Source organism: Pleurodeles waltl, chromosome 3_1 (genome assembly GCF_031143425.1).
Source record: "Pleurodeles waltl isolate 20211129_DDA chromosome 3_1, aPleWal1.hap1.20221129, whole genome shotgun sequence".
In the NCBI taxonomy this organism is placed as follows: domain Eukaryota; kingdom Metazoa; phylum Chordata; class Amphibia; order Caudata; family Salamandridae; genus Pleurodeles; species Pleurodeles waltl.
Window position 1 is genome coordinate 1,873,476,985 of NC_090440.1, and position 14,415 is coordinate 1,873,491,399.

At 43.8% G+C, this 14,415-nt stretch overlaps 1 protein-coding gene across 2 annotated transcripts in view; it reads right to left on the reverse strand.

Moving 5' to 3' along the window:
• CCNYL1 (cyclin Y like 1) overlaps nucleotides 1–14,415 on the reverse strand; it is a 371,242-nt gene that overhangs the window by 128,163 nt on the left and 228,664 nt on the right. The gene's annotated exons all lie outside the window — the stretch shown is intronic.

Sequence of the window (14,415 nt, forward strand, 5' to 3'; positions counted from 1 at the left end):
GTAACAAACTCTCCAATAACAATACTTTACAAATTCATATCCAATAGCTCAACAACGGAGTCACATTCTTAAATCAGAGAAACAACGAAAAAGAAAAACTATTTGACAGTTGCCTTTGATCTCATCTGAGTTCTTCTTTACACCAACCACATCACTCCTACCACAACCCTGTTGACATCACTGCTGCACAGGGGCTGTTGCCACGGTGCCGTCATGGTACAGCCACATTACCATTAAAAAAGCATTTTTTGATAGGTCTATAATATTGGCCACCATTGACAGTTTGCACCAATGTTGGTACCTGCTTAGCATTATCAACTTGGGTCTGGTACCCCAAATTGCATGCAGTTCTAAACAGAAAAAAATGTAAATGGTGGGGAAGGTACAATAAAAAAAAACGTTTCCCATTTTAGCTCCCATAAGAATTTTAAGAGTAGTGGCTGCATCACAAATTAAGTCGCGGATGAGCTAAGGTAAATGTCTGCCACACTTTGACTGTCTAGTGTCACATAGTTAAAGAGCTGGAGCAGCGCTATTTCACCTCAGACAGTGGAAAATACTTGTCATAGGAACTTTCAATGTATGTGATTTGTTTGGTTAGAAATGTACCATCTTTTGTTAACATATCTAAATAAAAAATAAAAAAGAACATATCATGATCTTATAGACACAACACTTAAGTGTGGATTAAAATGTTACTTACTCATAAGGTTTGTTCTCATTTATGAATCTGTATCAAATGTGGCAGGCTGCTACCAAGTTACACCCAGTGCAGGTATCTCAGGCTTCCCAAAGATCCAGTTGGGAAGCAAAATGAAAGATGTGCTTGATCATTAATCTGGTACTACCTGTGCTACAGAAAAGCTCAAGAAGTGGAGCTGCTTTCCTCCAAGGGCAGGAAATATGATTTCTTATCTTGCCCTAGAGTAGCAAAACCAGACCAAATGACGTCCGTTCACTCACATTTCCCAACAGCAATATTCTACCTTTTATGGGAGCCGGAGGGAAACCAACTGCTTGGTCAACAATTTGATTTCTGTGGATCAAATCTGGCTGCGCGTCCAAGTATTACGAACAGTAAGCCCACCCTTGCCTTATATACACTTGTGCTAGTCAATCTGATCTAAAAACCTCTGAATTCCCCTGGCACCTCTTTCAGGCAAAACTATTGATGTAGATGGCATTTCTAACAAGTGTTCTTCACTATCCTACTGTTTCTATGTCTATTTCCCTATGTCCCATCAACTGTCCAACAAGTCTTTTTCTGAGCCCTACCTCACTTCCAAACTCCTCAGAAGTAATCTACTCTCTTAACTGAATACTGTATCCTGCACAAGTGATGGTGCCTATTTAACTGTCCCACATAAAATAGAGGATGCCACACAGAGTGTTTGCAAGAAATTGTATTTTTTGGATTGGAGGACTCCCTAGCTCCAGGAATATTCAAAAGTGAACTCTCAAAGTCACAAAATTATTCTGAGGTGCACCTGTTGGTAGCCATAGCGCAGATCAGACAGGATAATTTTTGGGTAATGTGTAAAGCATTTAATATATACTGAAACAGTAACTAAGCCAAACCACTAAGCAATAAAAATTACAAACCGAATTTTAAAAATAAAGTAAAATTGAATGACTACAATTACATTAAAATGACAAAATTTCAATAAGGGGAACCAGAGATATGATATCTATAATGTTTTAAGTGAAAATAACACAAAAATTTGCATATCATCAATGGTAGTTAAGGGTCCCAGTGAACTGGGACTATTGTGTGATTTAAGGTCGACCACGATGGATACCTACTCAGGTACACAAAGTAGGAGGTTTACCTTGGGACTTAGTCCTTTTTCATGAAGTCAAAATCTTTCAGTGGTGCAAGGCAGCAGGCTGCATCTGGCAAAGTTCTCACAAAGTCAGATAAGCCTTTTGGGAGATACTGCTGAGGCTGTTGGTTTTGGTGGGAAAATCTCCAAATAGGAGAAAATCAAATTTCATGCCTAGATAAATCCTCTCACTGGTGAGATACTTATGGCACGTTTGCCTGGTCAAGAATTTTACTTTTCGACTTAGCATTTTTTGGGGAGCTTGGAATCCTTTAGTGGGGCAAGAATGTAACTTGTCAGATGATAAGTTCCAGGATTCTTGATGCCTTCTTGCTGAGGGTCCACTGCACTGGAATAGCTTCTGTAGAAACGCTCTGAGCAAGAGAAACCCAATTTCTTAGCCCAGTGAGGTTCCCCCTTTGTCGGACAGAGTGGGATCGTTTGTTCAGGTCCTCAGGAGCTCTAGAAGTCCAAGAAAAGTGCTAGGTTTTCAAGGGTGGTAGGAAAAGTCTGGTTAGACACAGCCAAGGGTTCAAGGGCCTGAGAAACACTCAGGGGTCAAGATTTACTTCAGAAGACACCAGCATTAGGGTCCAACTATGGTCCAGTTGGTACTGGTCATCTGAAAACTTTGCAACAAGGTCTTGCAGCCACACAGGAGAACAAGGAGCAGGTTGAGGCCCTCAGGGCTCCTCCCAGTTGACAGACAGCAGATCCAGTCCTCTTTGGTTCTTTCGCACGTTGAGTTTTCAGAGGAAGGTGACTTTGGATGATACATTTATGCCAGGCACTAACTAGTAAGCAGGGGGACTGCTTGCATCTCCCTAACCAATGGAGTAAAAGTTGCCAGGATATCCCTACCCACTTTTGCAGCAGTTCATGTCTGCCCTACTCCAAACAATCCAACAGCACCCCTCATTCATAAAAACCAAGATGGATCCTCTTTGGTCACTTCAAATCAGTTCGGGGATTGGCTTTCCACCTACTGGATTTAGTGCCAGTGACTGGGAGGACAAAAGCCAGAGCCTTTCCAGGTGTCAAACATTTGCTTGTGACCAGGGAGGCCCCACTGAAGTAAATTAGATTTGTGGGTACATCCCAACTGCTTGTCGTGCTAGGAAGAAAGAAAATACCCCCACCTCACTCAAGCCATTTTTCTGTACTGGGAGCAAGTTTCACATCCCATCAGGGCTAGTCACCCACTGGGCTAATCGTCTACTGGGCTAACTGTGGAGAGCTAATGTATATTATGCTAAAAGGAGCTTCAGGCAGGGAAAAGGTAATTTTCTAAAAGTTACTTTACCATAATATTTATTTAAAACAAAAACCCAACTTCACCATTAAGTAGGGCTTACAATAAATATTAAGACGAGTGATTTAATCATATTTCTAGCTGGGCCCAATACAAAGATAGCCGAATTAATACTTAATACCGCTTCCCATTGTATTCTTTAGGCAACCAGAGCCTTCTTACAGTGAAAATAGTGTTTGGCTGTCACTGTGAGGACATATTTACTTTATATTTCTGCATGTCCTACTTCAAAAACCATGCACCCTCCTTTTAGGATGTAAAGTCTACATAGGGGTGACTTTCATATTTAAAAGGAAGTTTTTCTCCTGTCAGAATGGGTTATTTTGACAGGCCACATTGCAGTTTTAAACTGCAGTATTCAGGCCAAACAGGGTAGGCCTGTCATCATGTTTCCACTACCACTGTAATAGATGGCACAATAGATGCTGCATTCCACAATTGGCATTTAACTTCCAGGTCCTGGATGCACATTCTACAACATATACTAGGGTCTTATAGGCACATTTAATATGCCAATTAGGAATAAGCCAACTGAACCATGCTTAAAGGGGGAGCATAGGCACTTTATCACTCGTTGGCAGGGATAAAATGCACAGAGTTCTAATGCTAGCAAAACAGATATTGTCAAAATCTGGATGGGCATCAAGGCAAAAGCTGATCAGTTCGTACACTCTTCTGTAGTACTATAATGAACTGTGCCGATGGTTTTAAAAAAAGAAAATCTGGACACCTGCAACTACTCTGAAGTATCTATGTTGGTTAAACACAGATTTGTTGGTTGTGTTTCAGTCACTGGAACACTGCAAGCTTGCTTTCATTATCTGCTCACTGATTTGGATAAAGTAGTACAGCATCTAAAGCTGTTGACCCCATGTTCAATATCTACGCCAGAACAACTCAGCAGGGGAGCAACACTTGTTGCAGAAACATTGAAACCATTCATGAGCTACCTCAACCTACTACTGTTTTACAGATACAATCACTTGCAATGGTTGGGCACTACAGCCAACAGAATTTAGAAAATGCAAATATTGCAATTTCTTGAATTATTGTCCTAGTTCATGCTCTTTACACTGTATTGGCTTGTGTGTTGGAGGATTTTAGTTTAGGAGTTTAGGTACAACATTATGGCGAGGAAAAAGGAACCTACTGCATATTACTCATGTGTTCCTGGTGCTTTAAACACAGGGCTTCTGCCACGTCCATATGTTCTGTTGCTGCTGCTGTCCATCTTGTTGAATTGTATGGAAATATTATGCTAGGGTCAGCTCCTACTGCTGCTGTATCACATGGTTTTGCAGCACTGTTACCAACCACTAAAACTGAGAATCCTCCAGTATTTTCATTGGTGTGTACTACTCAAACCCACAACACTGGGATGGGTGCCATGACAACCTCCAATTCCTACTCATATCACGGAGGACTTTTGTCCACTTTAAATTGAATTTATTCAAATTCCTTGTTTGTTTAATGTCTGGATTCTAGAATATATGTTTTCTGGATGGATTGAAGACTACTTGAGCTTGAGGTGATGCAATCACTGTAGGCAGGAACAATTGTAAACACAGGTTTAGAGTTACTCTTCAGTAAAGGAGTGAATTAAACACTTTCAAGGTGCTTACCACCTCAGGTTTTAAGGGAAAATTGAGAGATTAAACATAACTCAAAAATAAGATAGCTACAATTTGTAGTAAAAGAGGACTGGCGTGGCCTGACTCTCTACCTGGTATTCTGGTTAATTCAAGTCACTCCTGGTGGAAAGACTAAACTGAGCCCTTATGAAATAGTAATGCAATGCCCAATGATACCCTTGCTTCTACCACTCCAATGGTTTCACCTTTAGTTTATATGCACACAAATGATGTGACTTTGCAATAAAGCAAACAACTGAAATGTTGTCACAAAAGCTTCAGTTCAAAGGTCTAAGATGCTTTGCTCATCTGTCCAACTGAAACCGGTCCCAATCGGCAGCCTCTAAAATGGGTTCACAGGAAGATATACCAAGTAAAAATCATCACTTCAACACCTTTTGCAAGCTCACTACCATATCCTGCTCACCAAGATCAGTGTGAAGTGCTGCAGGTTGCTCGCTTGGATCCATTCAACGTACTTCAAGCAGCCCACTGAACCAAGAGAGTCAGGAACTCTGGACCAAGCAACCCGTGTGCTTATTCGGGTCAGGTGAGTTGATCCAGCCCCAGCTACACAGTCCACTCCTGTAGATCATTCGGAGTCTATATTAGCACCAGGAGGTACTCCTGTAGCTACTACCCAGCAGCACAAGTCTCATGATGCAGCCCCTCCTCCTGCCCACGGATATTGCATGTGACCCCCTTAGTGGGCAGCCTCTATGCTATCTGCTCTGGCATGGCAAGTCCTCTTCACTGTGAGCCACATTGATAGGCTCACCATGTAGCTTTGAGTGAATGCCTGGGCGGCAGGAATGAATCAAATGCATTAAGGGTGCTACACATTTCCAACTCAGACTTTCTATGTATTGTGACAATACTTTACTCCATTTCCTGGAGCAATACACTCAAAGCCTTAATATCTCTTCATACAGGATCTATGCACACCTTCTAACTGACTACAAGGGAGGAGTGCCAATGGTTTACGTCCACTATGAAATAAAAGAACAATGCATTTACTTGTACCTGCATGGGTACTTCCCCTCACAATGTGAATGTCTACATCACTATTTCCCCATTCACTGAAAAGCAAACCTCACCTCCTGCTGTTCATCCTGTGGGCAGTGGCCTGTGACCTAGAAACAGTAGCATCTTTATCGACACAATGGGTGTGATTTTTCTCTACCCTGCAAACCTGTTTCTAAACTATCTCCCTATTTCTTGTTGTAGGGGTTATATTTAGCCTCCATTTTAGCTTTCTTTCTTAACTTACCATCTTCTTATACATGGTGGTTTATACATTTTTCCCTTAGCAGGAGACTGCACCACACACATTTATTCCTGGTAAGCTTTGTTGCCCTGCAGTCTGCTCAATTAGTTCCGGGGTCACACCTTAAAATGCAATGCACATATTATAGAGATGACTCTTTCTCTCCAGAGTAACTAAAGATGCTATTCTGCACTTCTGGCACAATATGATAAGGATACGGTTTTATTATTTAAACAGCATCCATGCTGAACTCAGTAAGAAGCACTGTGCGCTGAAGTCATCATGCAACTACTGTGAGATGCAACTGAGATGCAGCCCTGCTGACCCTGTCCATCCTGAGAAGAAAGATAGCTGTGCAGGAGAAACGTGCAGGCTGCACATTTAGGCAGGTGTATTTGAGAATGCATTAAGGTCAGCTTGCTGACACAATGCCAAGGTATGGGTTTATATCATTCCATCAAGTCTGGCAGAAGGATGCTCCTGCTATGCTCTCTAGTATAAGAACTGCTGACAGGTCGGAGTAACAACAGGAACAATTAACATGTTGTAACTGTGTTTTTCACCAATCTAACAATGCATTTTACAATGTGTCTTATCTGCTTAATAATCACAGCTCATGGTTTATTCACAAGGACAAGATCTTTTCCAATACATATCTGAAATATGTCTCATTCATTTAATAATCACAGCTCATTTTTTATTTACGAGGATAAGATCTTTTCAATACATATCTGAAAATATATTTTTGTATCTTTTTCTTTGTAACACATTGGGCAAGTGACAAACCAAAGGGTTAGATCTGTTTCCATAAACTCTTTGAGAAACAGAGTAGTCATGTTCGAGGCTAACAACATCTATTACCCTGGAAGGTTAAAGGTTTTGGATGTGGTACTGCAAGCTGGCCAAAACAGAACCAACTTTTATTGACGGTATGAGAAGACCGTCTGTATACTGTGAAGGTTTTGTAGATCTAATACACAGTCCTACTAAATTAGAAGGGACCATGTAATACTTCAAACTCTCATCAGCGGTGAACTACACTAGCAGCTGCATCTGTGATCAGCCAGAGATGTGTATCATATGCAGCAAATAGGCCTGCTACCTGATTACCAAAGAACTGGTCTGCATCCTGTTACCCTGCGTTTATCGTGCATGCCATAAGCCACACACAAGACAAACTCTCTTCAAAATGTTGTCCAGGGGAATTTCCAAGACTCCTCCTTTCTTTGCCATTCTATTTCTTATTTATTGGGCGGGACAATCTAACTACAAAATCCATTAGCTATTCAGGAAGTATTGAACCTCCATAACTTTAGGACCGATTTCTGATGAGCTAGAGGCTCACAGAACTGTAATTTTACAAAACAAACACGTTACTTACATTTGATAACGCTTTTTTTGGTGGATACAGTAGCTACCTGTGGATTCCTCACATTATGAATTCTCCCAATGTGCCAGCATTCAACGGAAATTTTCTTCCTAGCTCCCCACGTCGACTAGGACGTCACAATTGCACGGCACCGCATGCAACTATGTCATTGTGGCAATAAGAAGTCCTCGCAGGTGTGCTGACATCAGTTTCATTATTTTTTTACTTGCCTCTGAGGCGAACAGGTGAATACCAACCTCACAAGAACAATATATGCCAATCCAAATATAAATCTAAATATCTGTTTATATACAGAAACACCAATAACATATATATACATTTATAATAAAAGAAGCCTTGGTATGACCAGACAGGCAACGGGGAGGGGGTTGGGACTGTGAGGAATTGACAGGTAGCTACTGTATCCACCAGAAAAAGCGTTACCGAAGGTAACTAACTCGTTCTTTAGATGGATACAACTACCTGTGGATTCCTCACCTTATCAATAGAAACTCAAAGCAGTCCCGCACTCGGAGGTGGGTGCCTGACTGGTCAAACCAAAAAGCCCTGCAAAACAGAACGTGCAAGATGGCCATCCCTCCTAACTTCCGAGTCCAAGCAATAATGCTTTGCGAAAGTGTGGAGGGAAGCTCAAGTTGCTGCCTTACAAATGTCAACAACTGGTTCACCTCTAGCTAAAGTCGAAGTGGCAGACTAAGCCCTGGTGGAATGGGCCCTAATACCTTCAGGAGAAACCTTCTTTGCTAGCGAGTAACCAATCTTTATGCAAAGAATGACCCACCTTGAAAGGGTTGTCTTGTGGACGGCTTTACCCATCTTGCTGACATATCCAACAAAGAGTTGATCATCAATTCTTAAGTCTCTTGTCCTCTCAATGTAGAAACTCTGAGCCCTTCTTGGATCCAAGCGCTGAAGTCTTTCCTCCTCCTTTGAAGGATGGGGGTGGGGGGGGAGGATAAAAGAACAAGGGCTTTATAGATTGTCCCAAATGAAAGGAAGTGACTAGGAAGGAAAGCCACCCTAGTTCTCAGCACCACCTTGTCAGCATGAAAGGGTGTAAAAGGAGGTTTCACACTATGAGCTTGAAGCTCACTCACACGTCTAACAGACGTGACAGCTGTGAGGAAAACTGTTTATAAAACTAAAAGTCTCAATGGGCAAGAATGCATAGGCTCTAATGGTGGACCCATTAAATAAGTAAGGACTAAATTCAAATCCCACTGAGGAATTACAAATGTAGTGGGAGGAAACTTGTTAGTTAACCCTTTAAAGGAACCCAAGATCTAAAGGGATCTTAAAAAAGGAAGGCTGATCAGGAAGGCAAAGAAAGGCCAACAGTGCTGACAAATAGCCCTTCAATGTTGCCATGGCTCTATCTCCCTGTGCCAGGGAAAGAGCAAAAAGCAAAATATCAGACAAATGTGCCTTCAAGGTATCAATCTGTCTCTCTCCACACCAAGCAGCAAATTTCACCCATCTGCCAGCATTGATCGTCTTGGTGCAGTGTCGCCTGGCCGATAAGATAACATCCACCACTTCTGGAAGGAGAGAAAAAGAACCCCGATTGCCCCTTTCAATCTCCAGGCATTTATGTGTAGGCTCTGGAATTGAGGGTGTAGAACCTGCCCCTGCGACTGCAAGAGGATGTCTACCCTGTAAGGGATACAGAGCGGCAGGCACAGTGAGAGTTGATAAGGTCTGTGTACCACCCCATTCTTGGCCAATCTTGGGCTATTAGAATGACTTGGGTGCGATCATGGCGAATCTTCCTCAGAACTCGAGGAATTTAAGGTATGGGCTGGAAACGTGTAAAGCAGCTGGTCCCACCAAGACATCTGAAAAGCGTCCCCCCAAGACCCCCTGCACCGGATACTGGAGGCTGCAGAACGACGGGCAGTGTGCGTTCTCCTGGGTGGCAAACAGGTCTATCTGTGGAAATCCCCACATCCGGAAGATGTGAAGAACCAGGTCTGGATGGAGACGCCACTCGTGATCAGCCGAGAAATGCAGACAGACTGTCCACACGTATGTTGAGAACTCCAGCCAGATGATTTGCTACTATGCAAATCCGATGGTCCTGTGCCCAGGACCAGAGCCTCTCTGCAGAGAAAGTACGTCCCTACTCCTCCCTGCTTGTTGATGTACCATATCGCGGTAGTGTTGTCTGTCCAGACTTGAATTGAAGGGACGGGAAGAAGGCCTTGAGAGCCATACGTATTGCCCGTAATTCTAACAGATTGATGTGAAACATCTGTTCCACTGGAAACCAATGACCTTTGATCTCCAGGTACCCCAGATAATCTCCCCACCCTAGAGTGAAAGCAACCTTGGGTAAGGTTGGCATCCACAGCCCACCATCGTAGATTCACTGCAGCATCTCTGGAGATCGTTATCAACTCGAGATCCTCTGTGTTGAAATCACTGCTTGCGGAGGCACCACTGGAGAGTCCTCATGTGCCAACGTGCATGAGTAACCAACAGAATTCAGGAAGCGAACAGACCAAGCTGACGTAAGACTTTTGGACTGGAACAGCCGCACCATTCTGAAACACTGGAATCAACACCTGAATGTCTGAATCCTCCTCCTAGGAGGGCAGGCCCGATTCAATGTTGTGTCTATAAAAATAAGCATCCTGCAAGTCGATAGACACCATTCAGCCTTCCTTGTTCAACGCAAGAAGCACCTGAGCTAGGGTCACAATTTTGAATTCTTCCTGTTTGAGGAACCAATTAAAAATCCACAGATCCAGGATAGGCTTCAATCGACCATCCTTCTTGGGAATCATGAAATACTTTGAGTAACATCCCTGACCCTTCTCCTGCTCTGGAACCAACTCTACTGCACCTTTTAACAAAAGGACTTGCACCTCCTGCTGAAGCAACAGATGATTATCGTCTGTGCAAAACGAATGACTGGGAGGAACGGGGGGGGGGGGTCGGGACTCCAAAAAACGAAGGGCATAACCTTTTCCCACTATATTCAGCACCAAAGAGTCCGATGTGATTAACTCCCACTCGTGGAGAAAATGACACAGCCTTCCCCCTACAGGTAAAACATGCTGGAATATGGAGAGAAAACTAGGGCTGCTTTCCTTAATGGGCTCCCCCAGAGGAAGAGGATAAAGCGGAAGGCTGCTGAGTGGCTCCTTGCATTCTAACCCTCCCACATCCACTAAAGGATCTGTAGAGAGGGTTTGCAGGCTGCTGAACGTTGGATTGTGGCCTTCCACATAGAGAGGGCCCCCGACCAAAACCCCTGAATATTTGAAAGGGTGCAGACGAAGATGCTTGGCGTCCCACATATTTAGCAGTAGCCCTGCTTTCTTTAAATCGTTCAAAAGTTGAGTCGGCTTTTTTTCCCCAAACAACTTCTCGCCATCAAAAGGAAGGTCCATAAGCGTAGCCTGAAAATCAGAGGAGAACCCAGAACCTCTGAGCCAAGCATACCTCCTGGTTGCTACTGAAGTGCCTATATCCCTGGCAACCGAATCTGCAGTGTTCAAGCCAGACTGAATGATCTGCTTTGCTGCCGCTTGACTGTTCAGCAGGAGTTCATCAAATTGTCCCTGCACATCCTGAGGCAATCTCGGCACAACAGCTCTTGCTGAGTCCATCAGGGGATGTATATACCTCCCCAACACACATGTAGCATTGACAGACTTCAAGGCCATACTGCCCGAGGAGAAGCACTTCTTTGCAGTCTGCTCCAAACGCTTCGACTCCCTGTCAGATGGAGTTGCAGGGAACGAACCAGGAGCAGATCATGCAGAAGCTCTCAGGCGTTGGATGTTGTGGCAGAAACTGCGGATCTCCCGGAGCCACTATCTCCTGGCCACAGTCCTGGAAACCACTGGAGTCGTGACAGGCTTCCTCAAAAGTTCTAAAAAGGGCTCAGTAAGGGTATCATTAAAAGGGAGGAGAGGCTCAGAGGACGTAGCCGATGGATGCAACACCTCAGTTAAAATGTTTGTTTTTGTCTCCGATGTCAGCAATGGTAGGTCCAAAACCTCAGCAGCCTTTATCACACTGTGGTAAGAAGCTGCCTCCACTGTAAGTTCTCCTCCAGGGGATGAGAAATCCCATTCAGGGGATGTATCCAGACAACTAACAGAATCTAGGCCCTGAAATTCACCTAAAGGCTCAGCATTTTCCCCTTCCTCCAACAGCTGTTGCTGATATTCTTGCTCCTCCAAGATTCTCAAGGCCCTCCTTCTCGACCTCAGCCTGGACACCAAACGCGGCAACACCAAATAATTAGCCAACGTCGACGATGCCGGTTTCAAAGTAGGATGCTCCGGTGGAGGAGAGGGAGGTGAGAGACTGTGGGTCGATCTGGATCCATCCGGTGCCGGTATAGACCCCAACGGCGCCATCAGCACCATCATCTGGGGTAGAGGAGGTGGTCATCGACGCAGAGCTAGCCCCTTCACCAGGAAAAAAAAGGTACAAACAGAGCCTGGTTGTAAAACGTTGGTGAACCCAGCGTGAATGACAATGGACCTGTGAGACCAGCAGGTTCACCAGAAGAGGTCATAGCTCTGTTAAATATGCTAAACATAGCATTGAGGAACGCTGAAGTATGCGCTCCCGGAAACCTTTGCTCCTCCTGAGCTGTCTGAACCGGCTCAGATACTTGCACACCTGACTCCTGATCATGAGTAGACCCAGAAGAAAACTGAGCCGTAGGGCTCTCCGAGGTCTTGGAGATTTCAATCAAAGTCAGTGCCGGAGAAGCCTGTGGACTCACTGAGGAGACACTGTAGGGCTGATCTCCCACACCGTGCGTTGCCGTCTCGGAGGTGAGCAAACCGATCTCTGGAAGGCCGAAGTCAGCGCTGCTTCTTATGCGACTTCGAGGATCTATGCGATGATGACTCCCTCGCCTTCAGGTTCATCCGCTGGCAGGACATGCACTCCTTCACGTCATGGTCTGAGCTCAGGCACCACAAGCAATTTTTGTGTAGATCCGTCACCGACATGCGACCCCCGCATTCATTACAAGGCTTAAATCCTAATTGTTTCGGTGGAGACATTATAACGCTCTACAACAATTCCTCGAAACAGTAACTGCCAAGAGGTAGGAATAAACCACCTCCAAAGCGTGGAAAAATTGGAACTGACGTCAGCATGTCGTCGAGGACTGCTTATTGCTACGAATACATCAGACAGAGTCGCGTGCAGAGCCGTGAAATTGTGACGTCCTCGTCGACGTGGGGAGCTAGGAAGAAAATTTCTTTTGAATGCTAGCGCATTGGAAGAATTCATAAGGTGAGGAATCCCAAGTAGTTGTATCCATCCAAAAAAATGGTTCTCAGTTTTGTGTTGGCTGCCACAGGTGGACTGTAGGTTAAGAATGCTGTATTTGCATAGCAAACACTTGTTTTGGCATACATAAACAGATTATTCGAATAGATGAAAGCAATAAGAGCTTACACACCCTAGACTTCAAGCTGGGGTATGAAGGATGGAGTACTGGTCCTTGATGAAAGCTATTTTTGAAGGTTAGGGAATGAAGATTTTTTAAATTACTTCGTTCCCTTTTCAGTTCACATATAATTTACGTCGTAGTCTGTATTGTGTCCATTAATCACCTCCCTAGAGACAGGAAAACTTTCCTTATCCCTGAAAGTTTTTGACAACGAAGATCTCCTGGATTGGAAATCTGACTATGAGTCTATGGAAGGTTTTGAATCTGATAAATTAGTATAATTGAACTGTTAAATGATTATTGACGTGTCTTAGTTTGGGAAATAAATACAGTAGGAGGGGGGGAAACTGAAACAAGATGCTGTCCTATATTAACTCAAACTGCTTCAGCTAGGTTTTCTTGTCTATGCCAACTTTGCCTAAAGGAATACCCATCTGACTTTTGGAGCCTGTTTCACATCTTGGCTCGCCAGACTAGAGAGTGTTGATTTGCTTGCTCACCCTTAAAAAGTTTACATTTCTATTATAACTGAAGATTGTCTTCTTTCTTTCTTGTGACCTCAGAAACGGCTACTCCTTTTGTTTTACAAACTTATGTGATCTCCACTGGAAATCTGAGTGCAAAATTCTATAGATTTGAGCTTTGCTGTTTCATTACAGAATGTAATCCGATACTTGGCCGACTAAGTTGGTGTTCTAGACAACAACATTTCTTTTGTTAATTAACCATTTGTAGGAAGTTGGTTCTGTATGCACTATTTCAACGTAAGGAATAGTATGCACAGAGTCCAAGGGTTCCCCTTAGAGGTAAGATAGTGGCAAAAAGAGATAATACTAATGCTCTGTTTTGTGGTAGTGTGGTCGAGCAGTAGGCTTATCAAAGGAGTAGTGTTAAGCATTTCTTGTACACACACAGGCAATAAATGAGGAACACACACTCCGAGACAATTCCAGGCCAATAGGTTTTTGTATAGAAAAATATATTTTCTTAGTTTATTTTAAGAACCACAGGTTCAAGATTTACATGTAATACTTCAAATGAAAGGTATTGCAGGTAGGTACTTTAGGAACTTTGAATTAGCAAAATAGCATATACAGTTTTCACATAAATTACATATAGCTATTTTAAAACTAGACAGTGCAATTTTCTGGGGGGAGTAAGAGTTTGTTAGTTTTTGCAGGTAAGTAAACCACCTACGGGGTTCAAGTTTGGGTCCAAGGTAGCCCACCGTTGGGGGTTCAGAGCAACCCCAAAGTTACCACACCAGCAGCTCAGGGCCGGTCAGGTGCAGAGGTCAAAGTGGTGCCCAAAACGCATAGGCTTCAATGGAGAAGGGGGTGCCCCGGTTCCAGTCTGCCAGCAGGTAAGTACTCGTGTCTTCAGAGGGCAGACCAGGGGGGTATGGTAGGGCACCGGGGGGGCACACAAGTCCACACAGAAAGTACACCCTCAGCAGCACGGGAGCGGCCAGGTGCAGTGTGCAAACACGCGTCGGGTTTTCAATAGGTTTCAATGGGAGACCAAGGGGTCTCTATAGCGATGCAAGCAGGCAAGGGGGGGGGGG